Source organism: Globicephala melas, chromosome 12 (assembly GCF_963455315.2).
Source record: "Globicephala melas chromosome 12, mGloMel1.2, whole genome shotgun sequence".
In the NCBI taxonomy this organism is placed as follows: Eukaryota; Metazoa; Chordata; class Mammalia; order Artiodactyla; family Delphinidae; genus Globicephala; species Globicephala melas.
In genome coordinates, this window is record NC_083325.1 from 14612057 (window position 1) to 14631082 (window position 19026).

Sequence of the window (19026 nt, forward strand, 5' to 3'; positions counted from 1 at the left end):
TTTCATGTGTCTTTCCGTTGTCTGAGTGCCGCTGTTTCTGTAAGATAAAATGAACCTTGGTTACGATTAGTAGCTGTGTCTTCCTCTAGGCGAGAAAAGAAATGGGTGAGGTGGGAAGGCACGAAGGTGTTTGTAGAAGACGGAGAGGGCCAACAGGCAGAAATTCTAAAAATGCACATTTATGACTACCTATTTGGAAAATGCTGATAATTTTGGCACAGACTGCCAGATTGTTTCATATTACCACAATAGATTAGTATTGAATTTTTGTAATTTCATTTTTATTGGAGTATAGTTGATGTACAATGTTGTGTTAATTTCTGCTGTACAGCAAAGTGTATCAGTTATACATGTACATATATCCACACTTTTTTAGATTCTTTTCCCATATAGGTTATTACAGAGTACTGAGTAGAGTTCACTGTGCTATACAGTAGGTCCCTATTAGTTATCTGTTGTATATACGGTAGCGTGTATATGTCAATCCCAATCTCCCAGTTTATCCCTCCCCCCACCCCCTTTAGTAACCATAAGTTTCTTTTCTACATCTGTGACTCTATTTCTGTTTTGTAAATAAGTTCATTTGTACCATTTTTTTAGATTCCACATATAAGTGATATTATATGATATTTGTCTGACTTCACTTAGTATGACAATCTCTAGGTCTATCCATGTTGCTGCAAATGGCATTATTTCGTTCTTTTTTATGGCTGAGTAGTAGTATTGAATTTTAAGACTATATTCAAGACAGGATAAGAACAAACCCTTTGTTCTTTGATGTGTCTCCTTCAGTCCTTCCCTGCTTTCCCTGCTGGTCTGTTTGGCAGGAGTTTATCTAGCAGGTTGGCTCTTGGGAGGTGAATGGGACAGTAAAAAAGGTTCTGGGTCCTCTGTGTGAGTCATCCAGGTGCTGAGGGCGGAAGGGCTAGTCTTGGAAGAGGGTCAAACCTCACTTTCCACACCTTGCTAGTTCCTGAGAAGCGATTTAATCTGAACTGCCTGTGGAGACACTCCCAGAGAGCATGCTCTATGTTTTTGGTCTAGCTGGGAAGCCTTGGCAGAATTAAAGCAACTGGGAGTATACACACATTAATGATGGAACGAACTTCCCTAACTGCTGAGGAAGGAGAAGCAAGGGCTGGATCGGTATGAGGGGTATAAGTTAGCAAAGGCATCCAGAAGTGGGTGAATCAATGGCCTAGTGTGGGAGGGAGCCATGACTGAATGACTGTGGTTGGTGACACGCAGGCTGTCCGGGGAGAGAGACCCAGCTTGAGCACACGTGCAGAGGGGGAGTGAGGAAGAGGGATAGGGGAGCGGGAGAAAAACGAGGTTGGAGGGCTACAAGGACGCTACCAGGCTTTCCTTACCTGGACAGCTTTTTCTTTGTTTTTCTAAGTAGAGCATACATACTAGGAAAGTAGGCATAAGTATACTACTGTTCAACAGATTTTCCAAACTCAGCAAGACATTTTTGTTCCCCCTTTAGAGTGTGGAAGAACATCCAGGATTAAGTTACTGGATGGTTCATCAATGCCTTATACCCATGAATTCTTCCCCTTTTCCAGTTTTAAATATCTGGAATTAATAGTTCAGAATCAGGTGGTATGATTTGATTAATTTAAACAGGGAAAAAGTGATACAAATAACAAATTTGTTTTGATGGAATAGTAGGTTGTGTTTTGAACATGAAGTCTGCCTTTAAGACTAGGTGTCATTTTCATAATTAAAGGCTTATATGTATTGAGTTCATCAACTCCTTTCTGCTTTTCACAAGCGTCTTGTTCTCATTTCCAATCTAGACTTCAGCAGCAAGAGAGGAGAACAGAGTTGTGGTACTTTTACAGGGCTGCCAGTACTCTCCTCTCTTTGCTTGTCATTTTCTGCAGTCAAGTCCTTAGTCGCCCAGGATTTGGTAGCTGGTTTCCTTGCTTATTCTTCCTCTAGACCAGCTCTGTCCAACGGAAATATAACCCAAGCCATGTATATAATTAAAATTTTTCTAGTAGCTACATTTAAAAAATTAAAAGGAAACCGGTGGATCAAAGTTTCAGTTTCCCAGGAAGATAAAAAAAAACCTTCTAACTCTTATGCTTATTCTTCTAACCTAATGACACAGCTTCAAACTGTATAAAGTAAAGAGTGACAGAATGACAGTAAAAGTTGACAAACCTGCCGTAATAGTGAGAGATTTTAGCATATCTCTTTCCGTAATTGATAGAACAAGCTTACTAAAAACCAGTAAGGGATTTTTTTTTTCCAATAAGGGATTGATTCAACAAGCAACACAATTAATAAGCTTGATCAAACTGATTAAATAGAAAACATAGTTCCAGCAAGTGAAGATTATATGTTTACAAAAATCGAACATATACCAGGTCATAAAGTAAGTCCTAACATTTAAAATAATCGGTATCGTATTGACCAAGTTCTCTGAACACAGTGAAACTAAATTATGTATCAATTTAAGAATATAATTTTAAAAATTAAAAATTTTGAATTTGAAAGATAAAGAAGTAATAACAATGAAAATATATAAATCAAAACTTGTAGAATGGGGCTTCCCTGGTGGCGCAGTGGTTGAGAGTCCGCCTGCCGATGCAGGGGACACGGGTTCGTGCCCTGGTCCGGGAGGATCCCACATGCCGCGGAGCGGCTGGGCCCGTGGGCCATGGCCGCTGAGCCTGCGCGTCCGGAGCCTGTGCTCTGCAGCGAGAGAGGCCACAACAGTGAGAGGCCCGCTTACCGCAAAAAAAAAAAAAAAAAAACTTGTAGAATGAATTGTACACGTAAGGCTTGTGGGATGCAACTAAATCAGTATTTAAAGAGAAATACACAGTCTTAATTACTCATATTAGCAAGAAAATAGTCAAAAACTAATGAGCTAGTCAGCTAAATTAGGAAGAAGTTAGGAACACAGCAATTAAAATAAATCCAAGGAGTTAGAAGGAAGGAATTTTTAAAAAAAAGGTGACTTAATTTTAATAATATATTTTAGTTAACCCAATATGTATAATATATTATGAAATCAATATAAAAATTGTTATTGAGCTATTTTACATTCTTCTGGTCAAACTAAGTCTTCAAAGCCTTGTGTGTATCTTATACTTTTATTAGCGCACATCTCAATGTGGTCTGGCCATGTCTGAATTACTCAGCAGCCACACGTGACTATGGTGTCTTCGCCTCCTGTAAATGTTGAGGAGATCTGTGGTGATAAATAGGACAGTCAGAGCTAACAGTGGTGGGGTTCAGTTATCTGCCAAGTGAATCGAGGGTCATGGGAATCTAAGAGTGTTTTGTGGTTAGCAGAGGGTGGCTCTTTTTGAAAATCTTATAAGCACCCCCCCCCAACAAACCCACATGCTACAAAACATAGGACAGAAACAAAGATAAATGCTCTACTGACTCACTTTGTCCTTACCTGTTTTAGACATGTTACGTATATGTGTGTGTGTGTGTATATATATATATGTGTATATATATATATATATATATATGTTCTTTTAATTTTCACAAAAGCCATATGAGTTTGGTACCATTATTATCCCCATTTTACAGATGAGGATATTGAGGCTCAGGGAGGTTAAGAAACTAAGAAACTCGAGGGGACAGAGCCGGGATCCAGACTCAGGCAGTCTGGCCTGGAGGGCGCAGATGAGGCAAATGCATCCCTGTCTTTGCAGTGTACAGGACATTCCTACCCCACCCCTCAGAAGGGCTCCTAAGAGGATGATCTGAGGTGGCTGAGGCAGCTCTGTTCCCTGGTCCAGGTTCCTGCGTTTCCAGGCACAGCATTGTCACTCTGCTGGGTCTCCACGACAGCCTCCTCACTGGTCCTGCCTCACAAAAGGACTTCCCCGTCTCCAGTCCTGCCTCAAGAGAGGTCTCTCCAAACTCCAATTCCAGTTCAAATCCACACCCCAACCCCCAGTTGCTTCTTTTATCTTAGGATAAAATTCCAACCCACCATGGCATGACCTGCTTCCTTTCCCAGCCTCTGGGTACGTTGTTCCCTCTGGGGCTAGACCTTCAGAAACTCCCCTCAGTGCCTACTGTCCCTGCTCAGGCGGCACCTGTCTCCCCACCCCCAGCAAGTCCTACCCATTCTTTTCCTGGGGTGGGGGTGAGCCTTTTCTAAGCCCCTCCCAAACACACACATACACACGTCCTCCAAATGTAAAATACCTCCTGACACTGCCCTCATGTCCAATGTAGAGTGAGTTAAAAAGAAAAATGAGGAAAATAATTACATTGGTGTTAGATCTACTTGTCTGATTTTGAAAATGAGATGAGAGCTTTTAGAAGAGGCTGTTTCTGTGTTGCTTCTTGCTCTACCCCCAGGCATGTACTCCCTGCCTGTTTAAAAACGGGGTTACGTGAATGACAGTATGCCTGTTTGGGAGCTTGCCCAAGTGCTGGTTTCCCAAATTTTTGGAGCAGAGAGTAAAAGGGACATGTGATTGGGGTGTGAAAGGCAACTGTATGTTTTAACCATGCCTCTTACAGACCTAAATACATGTTGTCAGTTTTAGGAACTCAAACATGCTTAACTTATTCTGGGCTTAAAGCGACCCAAACAAAACTTTCCTTTGTCTCCTGTGTTTGCTCCCTCTCTTTCAAGTCTCTCAACTGCCAGGGCCTGTCAGCCTCCAGGTTGTTCCCTGTCGCTGTCCCTCCAGTTCCTTTTCTGGGGTCATTACCACTTTCTGGTAATGGATTTGGGGTTTTACATGACTAGTATGGTTCTTCTGTTCCAGTAGAACAAAGAGGGTTATTGAATACAGCCAGCCCTCCTTATCAACCAACTGTGGCTCAGAAATACTCAAAACGGAAACTTTCTTGAAAGTTCCGAAAAACAACGCTTGAGTTTGCCGCATAGTGTCAACTACATACATAGCATTTACATTGTATTAGGTATTATAAGTAATCTAGAGATGATTTAAAGTATACGGGAGGGGGGCTTCCCCAGTGGCACAGTGGTTGAGAGTCCGCCTGCCGATGCAGGGGACGCGAGTTCGTGCCGTGGTCTGGGAAGATCCCGCATGCCGCGGAGCGGCTGGGCCCGTGAGCCGTGGCCGCTGAGCCTGCACGTCCGGAGCCTGTGCTCCGCAACGGGAGAGGCCACAACAGTGAGAGGCCCGCGTACCGCAAAAAAAAAGAAAAATAAATAAAGTATACGGGAGGATGTGCATAGGTTACATGCAAATACTGCACCGTTTAACATAAGGGACTTGAGCATCCATGGATATGGTATCCAAGGGGGGGTCCGGGAACCAATTTCCTCTGGATACTGAGGGACCACTGTACCGGATTAGTGTATCAACTGCCTATCGAATCCTCCACCTTCCCTTCCCCATTGACCAGCCAGCTGCTCCCTGAGGACTATTGCTAAGGTCCTGTTTGGGGATGTCTCTTCATAAGCCCAAACCTTAAGAAGCCATATCCTCACCCTTTCTTTCTGGGGTGGGGTCTCGGTTATTTTAGAATGTGCACACTCACTTTTCCATCATCTACCTGGTGTTTCCCTTCATGCTCCTGTTTGGGGGAAGGTCGCCATTTTGGAGCTTGTTTCTGTTGGGTCCCGGAGTTGCTTTTGTTAACTGTTCATTCTACTGACTTTCACTTTCTCCTGTTAAGTGTTCTTTATTCAGCCTGACTCCTTGTATTTCCTTTAGATTAAGAGGGAAATCTCCCGTTAAAAAGGCAGCTTCTAGATTTGGCTTTATTTATGGCACTCATGAGGTTGCCACAGACGTGCTCTGCTGTAGCATATTCTGCTCGTCTAATTTGCTGTCACGTGGAGGCCCACCGCCAGAGAGCTGTTACGTAAGGTGTTTTGTTAGAGCTTGGTGGGGCCCAAGGAGGACAGGCAGTTCTCTGGGCAGTTTCCTCAGTTTATCCCAGTGTCCTGTCTTATTCCCTCTGGCCTCCTCCTCTTTGATGGGTGCCCACACCTCCGCCGGGAAATCATCTCAGCGGATGGTGGAATGGTGGCAGCTGGTGGAGCCTTCTTGCATACTTTGCTATTTTTTTTCTTTTTTTTCTCCCGTTAGCGGCCTGAATTTGTTATGCAGGCCGGATCTCGGCTGGCTGGGTGCAACAAGAACAGCCCCTGCCAGCTCAGTCACCAAGTTCCGTGGCCTCTTCTTCCTCCACCACTCTTGTCGGCCCCCATCTCGCCGTCCCTGCTCTGGCTCAGCTGCCCCACCACCCCTGGCTGCGGTGGTCACAGCAGCCCCTTGACCACTCCGTCCCGTCGCCTCCTACATCCCAGTGTGAGCTCTCCGCCCCCCTGCTTAAGAACCACTTAAGGCCGCTTCCTCCTCTGGGGCCAGTTGGGAGGGCCTGGTTCCTTCTTTGTCACATCTTCTGCCACTTTCCCCCAGGTCCCCTGTGACCTGGCCTGAGCAGCCCTCTCTGGGCATCTTGACATGTCCTTCCTTCCATCCAGAGTGCCTGCTCTCTCTTCTTTCTGTCTCTGAGGTCTTGCCTATCCCTCAAAGATCCGTTTACACATCATGTCCTCAGGGAGGCCTCCTTGATTTCGTCTGATGGAGCTAGTGGTCCCTTGGCCCGGGGCTCTCCAGGTTCCTCTGTTATTTGGCATTTTGAGTAGTTAACTATTTTTTGCTTTCCCTAGCTGGGTTTTTCATTTCAAGAGAAAGGCTGTGTCTTAGTTTTCTTTATATTCCCAGTGCTTGGTGTATGCTTATTAAATGTCTGTTTAAAGGATTATTAGGTGAACAAAGGAAATTATACAGCAGTACAGACCAGCCCTCCCCAGCTGGGGCTCTACAAGAGAATTAAGCCCTAATGCGCTAAGGTCACCATTGTATACTATGAATGAACTTCTCTCCTGTGCTTCTGGAGTGATTCTAGTTATATACCATCCTTGGGAGAATTAAGAAAATAGACACTCAGGGACTTCCCTGGCGGTCTAGTGGTTAAGACTTCACACCTTCCAGGGCAGTGGGTGAGGGTTTGATCCCTGGTCAGGGAGCTAGGATCCCACATGTCTCGCAGCTGGAAAACCAAAACGTAAAACAGAAGTAATATTGTAACAAATTCAATGAAGACTTTAAAAATGGTCCACGTCAAAAAAAAAAAAAAAATCTTGAAAGAAAATAGACACTCAAATCCTTTTCTGTAGGGCTTAATCTCCAGTGGACCCAGCCTGAAGAGGGCTAGTATAGGTAATAGGATCCCAAACCTGATAAAATATACATACGCCAAGAGGAAAGGCAGATGGAATATAGACCAGAATGTTAGCAGTGGATATCACTGCACTGTAGTGTAACGACCGGTGTGTGATTTCAAAATGTTCTCTCTGAAGTTTCTAACTTTGCGATAACAGAGTTGTTGTTGTTGTTTTTTTTAACGTTTCTTGAATAATCCAACTCGGAGTTCCTAAACCTGATTGTGCTTTAATATAAGGCAAGGGAGAGTTGGAGTTTTGTTTTTGAATATAGCTCCCTGTGCCATGCCACAGCGGACCAGAAATCACCGAGCTGACCCCTCAGCATTGCCCCTGGAGAACCAGGCCTCCACAGGAGGATGGGTAGCTGTCAGCCCTCTGAACCTGGGTGTTGCCACTGGACACTTGTAAATGAACGGCTGTGTCCAGCAGGCATGACTCAACGTAAGAGAAAATAGCACAGTCATAGGCACTCATGGTATACTCTCCAAAGCAAATCTAGAGGTGTTTTTTTCTTAATAGCAAAGAGTGAACACACCTTGTGGTTATTTGAATTAAGTCTGGTAGAGGCGTCTCAATGCTACTTCTTGCTCATCAGCTACTGCTTCAACCAGCCCTGGATTTTTTTCCTGAACTTTGACCTTGCTTGACCTCACACAGAATTGTATCCTTATCCTGGGTGCTGAAACCAGTAGATTGGATGAGGAACAGGGTAATTACTTAGTCTCTAAGTATCTCCCATCAAGTTACTTATTAATTACAAAGGGAAAAGAGTAACTTGACAGTAGTTAAACTTGCCTTACACAGCTTTTTTTTTTTTTTTTTTTTTGCGGTACGCGGGCCTCTCACTGTTGTGGCCTCTCTCGCTGCAGAGCACAGGCTCCGGACGCGCAGGCTCAGCAGCCATGGCTCAGGGGCCCAGCCGCTCCGCGGCATGTGGGATCTTCCCGGACCGGGGCACGAACCCGTATCCCCTGCATCGGCAGGCGGACTCTCAACCACTGCGCCACCAGGGAAGCCCTACAGCAATATTCTTGTCGCACAACCTCTGCAGGTGCCCCTTCAGCCAATCTGTCACACAACTGCCAGTAACTAAAACCTAGAGCTGATGCTTTGACGTCCTTGCTCAAAGCCTTTTAATGTTTCCCTGCTGTTTAGAGAATATACCCCAACACATCACCATGGTAGACAAGGCCTTCCAGAAGCTCATTCCTGTAGCCAGCTGTTCTTCCATCACTTCCTGTCAATACTCAATGCCTGAGAACCATGGGACTGAGCTGTCATTGGTTTCCATTCTTCTGTTCTCAACACCTTTTTACGAAGCATATCCCCCTCCCCTCCCACTCTCTTCATCTGGCTACCTCCAATGTGTCGTTTAAGATTCAGCTCAAGTGTCCCATCATCCTCGTCACCCGAGGATGGGGCTAGACCCCCTCCTCTACTCTCCCATGGTTCTCTCGGATGGCTTCATCACTGCTTTCATCACACAGCTGTATAACCAACTGCTTTGTGTGTGTCTCCTCTACTGGAAGGCAGGGGCCGTATCTTCTTCATCCTTGTATTCCAAATGCAGGGTACGTAGTAGGTGCTCAAGAAACGTTCCTTCCGTAACCAAATAAAAAGTTTGAGTTGGCATGGTGGATCTGTACTGGACCAGTTGGCATGCAATGTTGCAGCATACAAAATGAGTTCACTTATTTCCCTTCATTTTATCATTGCAAGGACAGGGGATGAGCAGGCCATACAATGCCCATTATAGATGAGAAATTGAGGCTCGGGGAACCTAAGTGGTATATCTGGTGTCAGACGTCTTTTACATGGTAAAGCTCTCTCTCTCTCTCAGACCTGGATCTTCTGACTTGTGGTCCAAGTCTTTCTCTCTGACAGATTTCAGTCCTGATTTTTGCTGGTTGGCTAAGTGTTGGGGGTGAACTTCACGGAGAGCAGGTGTTTTGTTCATTTTGTCCACTGTTCTTCAAATGCCTAGAACCCATGGTAGGTACTGAATACACATTTGTTGAATTAATTAATTCATGAGTTAGTGAATGCCAGCCTGAAGTCAAGTTTTGTTGGTTGCAGTGGGGAAGCCAAGCATTTGAGAATTCAATAACAGTGTATGAAAGAGATATCAAACTATCCCTCAGTTCTAGAGACAGTAGGTAGAAAGAGAGCACTTTCTCTCCTGAACCAGATCATAGGATGTCTGTAGGGTCTCTCAGAGCTGAAGTCCATGACACTCCACTCTCCCTGAGCAGGTGAGAAGAAGCGTTAGCTGGCGGTCAGCTTCTACCACACCAGGAGTGGGGTTCTTGGAAAGGTATTATCCCTCCCAACTGTCAGGACTGGGGCTGGAGCTCATTGCCTTCCAAGAATGTGACTGATGGCAAATTCAAGTTCAAAAGAAGATTGGATTTCAAGGCAACTGGAAGCTATTCTGTCAAAGCCAAGTTTTACAGGGAGAGTTTCTTCCTGTCTCCTCTCGTCTCCTCCCCCCACCCCCAGGGCTTGTGGAGACCTGAAAAAGAACACACAGTGCTCAGCTGTTTCCCTAATTGAGAAAAGGAGAGACAGAAAACCAGGCTCTGGACTCATTCACGAGCCCAGGGAAGATCCAAGAAGTGCATCTCCCTGGGTGCCTTGGTTACTTGCATTGAGTCCAACATGGTGACCAGTGGATGCCTAGGCTGGGCCTGAGCACTGTGTCCAGCACTCAGCATCCTCTCTCAGGAAAAGAGACCTTTACCACACTGTTGACTGTAATGGAAAAAGAAGGGGCCACTAAGAACAAATTGAAATCTTACATGCGTGCAGAACTTTTCCAGTTTACTATCCCAACAATACCGCGAAGCAATTACACAGGTGCCACCAACATTTTGCAGATGAGACATCTGGGACCAAGAGAGGTGAAAGGTCATGGTCACACTGCCAGCCGACGGTAGTGCAGGCTTGAAGCACGCCCTTGATGGAAGACAGCCACCAATGCCTGAGTACCTCTTCCGTGCCTGGGACACGTCTAAGCACTTTCATGTATTAGGCATCTCATGTTCATAGCAACACTATGAAGTAGATGCTACTTTTATTTCCATTTCATAGAGGAGGAAACAGAAGCTCAGAAACATGAAGCAAATTGCCGTTAATAGTGGAGCCAGAATCCGTTTTTTTTGTTTTTTGTTTTTTTTTTGCGGTACGCGGGCCTCTCACTGTTGTGGCCTCTCCCGTTGCAGAGCACAGGCTCCAGACGCGCAGGCTCAGCGGCCATGGCTCACGGGCCCAGCCGCTCCGCGGCATGTGGGATCCTCCCGGACCGGGGCACGAACCCATGTCCCTTGCATCGGCAGGCGGGCTCTCAACCGCTGCGCCACCAGGGAAGCCCGCTGCCTTACCCAACTTTGACCAATTGATTTAACATCACCAGTAATGGGACAAAGCAACATCAGGTGCCTCCTGAGAAAATGCACCAAGACGGTCGAGCACCACTTCTGTGATATTCCTGCCGGAAATGTGTAACTTGAATCATGAAGAAACGGACAAATCTCCACTGAGGGACGTTCTACAAAACGGTTAGCCTGACTTTTCAAAAAAGGCCAAAGTCATGAAAGATAAAGGAACTCTTTCAGATCAGAGGAGGCTAAAAAGATATGACAGCTGAATGCCACATGTGATCCTGTTTTTGCTCTGAGGCCATTATTGGGACTGCTAAAGAAATTTGTCTGAGGTCTTTAAATTAGAGAACAGTATTAAAGTAACAGTAATTTCCTGATTTTTATCATAATACTGCAGTTGTGTCTGGGAATGTCCTTGTTTTTAGGAAATACTAAAATATTTAGGGGTGAAAGTCATTGTGTCCTCAGCTTACTTTCAAGTGGTTAAAAAAGTAGTATCAGCTTCCCTGGTGGCACAGTGGTTGAGGCAGGAGAGGCCACAACAGTGAGAGGCCCGTGTACCGCAAGAAAAAAAAAAAAGTGGTATGTGCATCATATAATAGAATCACCAAGCAAATGTGGTAGAATGGTAACAAGTGGGTAGTCTGGGTGAGGGGAATTCTTTGTAGTTTTCTTGCAGTCTCTCTGTAAGTTTGAGATTATGTCCAAAAATAAAGTTTTTAAAACCCAGAAGCCTCCAGATCATGGTGCCGCGGCCAGTGTAGCATCAGAGGCCAGCGCTCTCAGTGGCTGCCCTTTCCAGGGTTGCTACTGAATCATTTGCAGCAACACTGAGCTCTCTTCAGAACTGGTTTTGTAGAATACAGGATAGAGACCACTCAGTGTGGTTTCACCTGACAGGAAGGTTCTTTCTCCAACTCCCTGTTGATGTCGCCACCACTGTTGTCCCAGAAGGCGTCGCTCCTGCTGCATCCCCGGGTATCTGGTCAACCAACTCCAATGCACACATTTGCCTGGTTGAGAATAGACCTCCAGCTGTCCTGCGAAAGAGGCTTCCCAGGCAGAGTGTAACTTCATTAGCACCCAACCTGCTTCTTACATGTTAGCAGACATCCTCAGAGAGGTGACTTGGCCACCGTGACACAGGCAACAGCCAAACAGTTAAGTATTTTCTCCCTCTTTTCTTGAAAAACAAAACAGATCCAGTCTCTCTTTTATTTCTATTGGATTTTTCCTCAGCTTTATTGAGATATAATTGACATATAACATTGTATGAATTTAAGTTGTACAACATGTTGACTTGATACACTCGTATGTTGCCAAATGATGACCACCATAGCCTTGGCTAAAACATCCATTACTTCACATAGTTTTTTTTTTTTTTTTTTTTTTTTTGTGGTGAGAACATTTAAGATCTATTCTCTTAGCAACTTTCAAGTATGCAAATACAGTATTACTAACTGTAATCACCATGCTGTGCATTAGATCCCCAGAACTTATTCTTATAACTGGGCACTGACACCTCCCCATTTCTCCCACCAACCCCCCCGGCCCCTGTTAACTACCACTCTACTCTCTGTTTCTACGAGTTATGCTTTTTTAGATTCCACATATAAGTGTTGTTCCAGTTGCTCTTTTATTTCCTTGGTGGTGAGTGGGACAATCATTTATCTCCCTTCCTCACCCTTCCTCACCATACACACGCAGTGATTCTTGTTTGAAAAAGGATTCCTATCCCTGTTCTCTGTATGCCAGGTGTGCCTGGAGACTGTACAAATAACCAATGATTGTGATATCTGGACGCATAGAAGGGTCTGGTCTTCACATCTGCCTCCTGTTAGGATCTTGCTGAGTTTGGGTTAGCTTTTCTGTGGGGATCTGAGTCCAGGCTGCTGACCAGTGCATTCATTTATTCATTGGTTCATTCGTTCAAGTATTTAAGTGCCTTTTACATGCTAGGCACTGTTTTAGGTTCTGAGGTTACAGCAGTGAACAACACTGACAGTCTAGGAATCTTATGTTTTAGGGGGGAGAGCAGACAGTAGGCAAATACGTACGGGTCGTATCCACCTGCATCGGCAGGTGGACTCTCAACCACTGCGCCACCAGGGAAGCCCAAGGAGGCGACTTTTGAATAAAAACCAGGATAAAGATGGTGCGGGAGGGAGCCTTCTGGAAGAGGGGCAGAGGGAACCACCAGTGAAGACCCTGAAGTGGAAGTGGGGATGGCCTCCCCACCCCTTGAGGAAGAGCAGGAGGCCTGCTAGGCTGAAGCAGAGAGAAGAGGCGAGTGAGGAGAGTGCAGGGACGGGGAGAGGGCTCCAGATTTGACACTGCAACAGTCGATGTCCTGTTAATATCTTTTGTCACTTCAGTAAAGCCTTGGAGAAATACCATCTGCAGTTGCCGGGCATGTTTTCATTTTGGAAAATGTTTACGTACTGTGAGGGCTCAGTTAATTGCCTTGAACAACTTTAAACATATAAAAAGCAGGTGATTGAATGATAGTCATCATGTATTCTCCGCATTGGAGCTATACCAGTTGATTAGAAGTAGGTTAAAAAGCATACCTCAGAATCATCTTGCAGTTGCTTGCCTCTTGGTAGGTGGTCAAAATTAGTAGAGTGTAGACTACATATTCGCAGAGCAACACTTTTATTTGCTTTCTCAGAAGACAGGTCCTCATAATTTTGTGCAGTTTGCAGGAGGATCTGAAAATCTTTAGGCTGAGATCTGTTGTTAATCGCAGCTGTGAGAAGCTTGCTGGAGAGCAAGGGTTCCTAAAGGGCCATACCCACAGAACTCGGGGGAACGTGCTTAAAATGCACATCTGGTGTCCTCACCTGGTCCTGCCAGGTGGGAAATTCTGGGGATGTTACAGCAGCAAGTGGTTCTTGTGCGTGGTCAGGTTGGAGAACCGCAGGCTGAGACGGGTGGAGGCATTGATCAATTAAATTGAACAAAGAAGCTTTGGGGAGATGTCTGAGCGTGATCTCAGCATCAGTGCTCTCACCAGCACTTTTGTTGTGGTTTTGACATCATGGGTGAAATCTCACATTCCTAAAATAGAAATGAGACACTGCCTACCCAGCAGAAATAGGAAGGTCCCATATAGCAGAGGTTTGCACCCTTTGCCGGTGGGCATGGACTGAGATGGTTAAGGTGATCTGCTTGAGTTGCATGGATCCAGGAGTGAAAGTGGTCCTTCCTCCCCCATGCACACCTGTGAACCCGCCTCAGCAGGCTGGTGTGTGAATGCAGGGCTGTGCCTGCCAGTTGGTTCCTGTTCCATTGTACACATGAGAACACGACCACGTATCTTGCTGAATCAGGATTTTCTGAGCTTATGCAACCCAAACCAAATCTAGAAAAAGATTGGATACCGAAGGTCAAGTAACATCAATTTTCAGCCCACAGTCTTTGATTTTCAGTTTTTGCATTGTTTAATTACCTGCAATCCTTTAAAAACTACAGCAGTATTGAGATTTTAATATATATAGTGACTTTATCCCAATGGGTAAAGTCAGGGGCGATTTTGTCCTCCAGGGGATGTTTGGCAAGGTCAGAAGACATTTTTGGTTGTCACAACTGGGAGAGAGGGCAAGGACCAGAGATGCTAGCAGCATCTAGTGGGTGGAGGCCAGGGATGCTGTGAAACATCCCACAGTGCACAAGACAGCCTCCCTGCCTCCTACAACGAGGAATTACCCAGCCCCAAATGTCAGTAGTGCCGAGGCAGAGGAACCCTGCAAGCGATCAACTCCATGCCTCTTATCTGTGTTATATGTTAGGATTCTAAGCGAGTGTTCCTGTTTGAAACACAAAAAGAGTTCCACGGCTGAAACTGGTTTGAAATTAGCCACCTAGATTATATGAGGATGCCTGTCAGCTTGGTTGGACAGGGAGCACAGGTCACCAAGACTCTGTGAGCCCCAGATAAGGCCCTGGCTGGTGTGCTTTTGAACTTTTCCAACGAGACCATCTTCCCCCCGCCACTTCTCCTTCCTGTTGGCTGGGGGCAGAAGAAAGTTTAGTTTAGAACTTCACTCTGACCCACTGCTTCCCAGCTTCTGGGCCCTAGCCCCGTGGCTTTGGTGATAGTACCTGTGGGTGGGCTTTGGGGAGGCCACCGTGCCTGTGTCTGCGCTGGATGTCAGGCACCACACTTGTGAACAGCCTCCTTTCCTGAAGCCCTCCCCACGCAGTTGGAGTCACGTTCCTGTTGTCATTTCCCTGGACCTCGGGTTTCTAGAAAGCGGGGACTGAATCCATTTCATCTTGGCATTCCCATAGAGCATGTTGGAGGAACTGATGAAATTAGAAGTCACCCTTTTTTCTGTGTACAGTGGGGGCACCCATATTACTTTTTTAGGTTAAAGCGATCCAAAATGCATTTTGTTTTAGGAACTGTTGTGCTCCTTTCTTAAATAGTTGAATTTCCGGAGCGTTATGGAACCCAGGCTTGGAACTGTCACAGCAGAGTCACAGATTTTACTTGAGGTTTCCTTTTCTGATTTCCAGCAGCACCTCCTGTGCTTCTTCCTCACCTCTCCAACCCCTAGAAGGCTCTGCCTTTTGTTCTTCCCCTTGGAGATCTAATCTCTTTAGAACAGCCTTAATTGTTCCTTTATCTAAACAGCCCCAGGCCCTTATCTCGGCTGTGGCTGGCCCTACTGCTGATTTAGAGATTCCCTCTCTCCTCCTTCATTACTGGCAGAATCCTAATTTTGTGTGGAAGCAGCTTGCCCAATTTGTGAAAAGCTCCTGGCCAACTTTGCAGCTGGGGGTAGTCACGTGACACAGTTCTGGCTAACAAGATAGAATTGGAAGCCCGTCAGGGATTTCGGGGGAAGTTTTTCCTTTCCTGATGGGGGTGCCTCCCCTTCCTCTCTGGCTCATCCCTCTTCTCCTTCCTGCTTGGAGTTTGGAGCAGAGGCTGGTGGGAGCCAGGGACAGGGACAGCTTTGCAGAGCCACTGCGCCTGTTCTGTAAGAAAAACACACGCCTGGGGAATTCCCTGGCAGTCTAGTGGTTAGGACGCGTTTGATCCCTGGTTGGGGAACTAAGATCCCGCATGCCTCGCGGCATGGCCAAAAAAAAGAAAGAAAGAAAAAAAGACACCCCCAGTTGGCTGAAAGCCTCGGCTGGTGCCCAGGTTTCTATTACGTGCGACCAAGTGCACCCCTGACGGATACTCCAGCTTAGATCCCTCCCCAGGGCTCCAAGCTGGCATTTATCTGCCTAATGGCCCACTGGCACTGGGGACTCCGCAAGGGCACACGTCCTCCTTGTGATCTCCCTGACACTTGAGTTCTCCTCCCGCCCACCTGCTTGCCACATCTGACCTGCCTCAAGCCCTGTCTCTTATGCAGCTGGAAGCCCTTCCTGCCCGCCTGGCCACAGCATGGGGGCTGGGGCACAGGGTCTGCTGCTGAGACCAGTCCCGTCTCTGGCTCTCCCCCTCCACCCCGTCCCTGCTGCCTCCCCGGCGACTCTCTTCCACATCTCATGACCCCCCTGAATAAAATCTTCAAGGGCTTCTCATGATCGTCCGTGACCTTCTGCCATCACCCATATGTTGACCCTGCTGACCCAATGACCTGTCTTAGGTCAGGTTCCCTAGAAGCAGAGCCTGGAACAGGAATTGTGGTCTCAGCTGCTCCCCCAGGGAGCTCTGGAGCTTGAATTGCTCTCCAGGGTAATCCCAGGCCTTTTGTCCCCCTGTCAATCAATCGTTGGCTGGGGACAGAGGACAGATCCTCAGAGAAGGGGGCAGCGGTGTGCTGTCAGCAGTCAACACTCACAGCCGAGATGTGGCACCAGCCCTGGGGTGTCCAACGAGACCACAGTATTGCCCTTAACGCCTGCCTGCGCCCACACCCCAGGCCATACTTTCGCAGCTGTACCTGGTCACTTGCTCTCCAGACTCCCCAGGCCTCTGCTTTGCTCATTCCTTCTGCCCACGGGGTGGGTCTCCCCTCCTCACCCAGCCCCCTCTGCTCCTGCTGTAGCTGGGTGTGTTATCCTTGGCACTGGGAGGTGTTTAATCTCTGCGCATTCCAAAGCCGTCTCCCCCTGAGGCAGGCTTTCTGTCTTCTCTCCTGTCCTCCTTTATCAAGTACAGTTCTTCATCTAAAACATAAAATCCAAGCATGATTTCAGTGACTGTCTTCTCCACTTTCCCGTGGATGGCGTGTCACTTGTACCAGTAGAGGTTCACAGGAGAGAATCAGTCTCGGACCTGCCAAGAAAGGCTGGCTGGAGGGAGGGGCGTTCTGGGGAGTCCAGGCCGCATTTCCAGCTGCATCCTGGGCGTCTTTGTCGAGTTATTTATCATCTCAAGTTCTTCACATCATCATCACTAAACCACAAAAATTATTGCTTTCCATAACCGGGACCCAGGTTGATCTTTGCCTGCTTCTTTTTGGCGCTAGTCTTCATCATTTCTTTTTTTTTTTTTTTTTGCGGTACGTGGGCCTCTCACTGTTGTGGCCTCTCCCGTCGCGGAGCACAGGCTCCGGACGCGCAGGCTCAGCGGCCACGGCTCACGGGCCCAGCCGCTCCGCGGCATGTGGGATCCTCCCGGACAGGGACATGAACCCACGTCCCCTGCATCGGCAGGCGGACTCTCAACCACTGCGCCACCAGGGAAGCCCCTTCATCATTTCTTGATCGATCTCTGTCCTCGTCCCATCCTCTTCCTCACCAGGATGGGCCTCAGGCTCCCTTTCCACCCGAGCGTCCAGTGTCGTGCCCCGCTGTCCCCGGACAGCCTAGGGTGAGGCTTCCTTCTCTCTTGCTGTGAAGTCCTTCTCAAGACACCTTCCACCTTGAAGGGCATATGCTCTTCCGGCTGCCGTGTTAATATCTAAGCTCTACCTGCTCATCTTCCCAGATTGTCCGCTCCAGCTGTGTCGGTTTATTTACTGCTTTGTCAGTTTCAGGTTTTTGTTAATAATCTGTGCTTTGGCGTGCCTTTATTATTAAAAAAATAAAGAACCAGAAAAACCTTCACATACAGGCATACCCACCTAATTCCAATATCTACCCTGCCTAAGTACCCCCGGTGGAAGGGCGTGGACCTGGACACGGATAGATGTTGGTTGAAAATTTCAGCTCCCTACTTGTCTGTGTGTGACCTTCGGCAGGTTAAATGCAGATAGCAATTCAAAAAAGTAGGTGTTTGGGTTTTTTAAAGATTGATTGATGTGGCAGCATCGGGTCTTAGTTGCGGCACGTGGGATCTTTGTTGTGGCATGCGGGCTTCTCTAGTTGTGGTGCGAGGGCTCCAGAGCGGGTGGGTTCAGTAGTTGCGGCGTGCAGGCTTAGTTGCCCCGTGGCATGTGGCATCTTAGTTCCCTGACCAGGGATCGAACCTGCGTCCCCTGCATTGGAAGGTGGATTCTTAACCACTGGACCACCAGGGAAGTCCCCAAAGAAGGTGTTTTTCGGATTTAATGATATCGTGTGTAGGCTTATTCCTCCCAATAAATATTAATGTCCTACCCTCTCTTGCACCAGTAATTGGCTCTACAGTTAATCTGACAGTTTGTCATGTACTGCTTTGCAGCGTCTGTTGTATTCTTATCTTGGATGGTTAAGTCTTAATTTGAAAACGTTAGTGCCAGTTCTACAAGTGGACTGAAGGCCTGGACCTTGCCTTAGTATTTCTTCATCAGGGCCTTAATAAGAATGATTTCTTCATCAGGTATACAGGCACTTGAGAAGCATCTGTGACAGTTTTACCTGTGAGTAGAAATATATAATTTTGAAAGCCAGGCCTTTTCTGCGTAGAAAGGGTAAGTGGAGGCTCTTACTCTGGCAGTCTGAATGAAAGGAGGGACACATCTATGAGCCTTGGGACCCTAGCACTTAGAAGGAGGTGGTAGGGGACGAGCTGCCCGTGAAGGAAATGGAGAAGCAGAGCCAGGAGAGTGCCACGGGACAGATGGTGATGGCTTGCCAACACACGTCCTGGGAGGAATGCCTGAAACCAGCATCACCTCTGAAACCTCATAAGAAGCTTGAGTATTTATTCAGTAAATACGTATTAGTTGCCTGTTGTGTGCCCCTTACCATCCTAGGCACTGGGAACTCAGTGGTGAGCAAAACAAAGACCCCTGCTTTCATGGAGTCTACATTCCGGTGGGGAAGACGAGAGATAAATGTACATTAAAAAGACAGAAATGATGCGTAACAAGTCTCATGATGATAAGCGTTTTAATTGCACTTTTCATTGCAACCCGTCCTCCACCAAACAGCACATTAAAGACAAAAGCAATGAATGGACACAGTGCAGATGGTGTAGAGATGATCATGACTAGAAATACGTAAACCCCAGGTTCTCCGAGGGAGCATCTTAAGGCCACCCAGCCGTACGTCAACAGCACGTGTGTGAAGATGACTCTGCTTGGCCCTCCTTTTGTCGTGTTGAATCCATATGGT

The 19026-nt window shown here is 46.8% G+C and overlaps 1 protein-coding gene across 5 annotated transcripts in view; it reads left to right on the forward strand.

Moving 5' to 3' along the window:
• The window catches only part of ST3GAL5 (ST3 beta-galactoside alpha-2,3-sialyltransferase 5), a 52497-nt gene that overhangs the window by 1515 nt on the left and 31956 nt on the right, over nt 1-19026 (forward strand). The window lies entirely within an intron of this gene.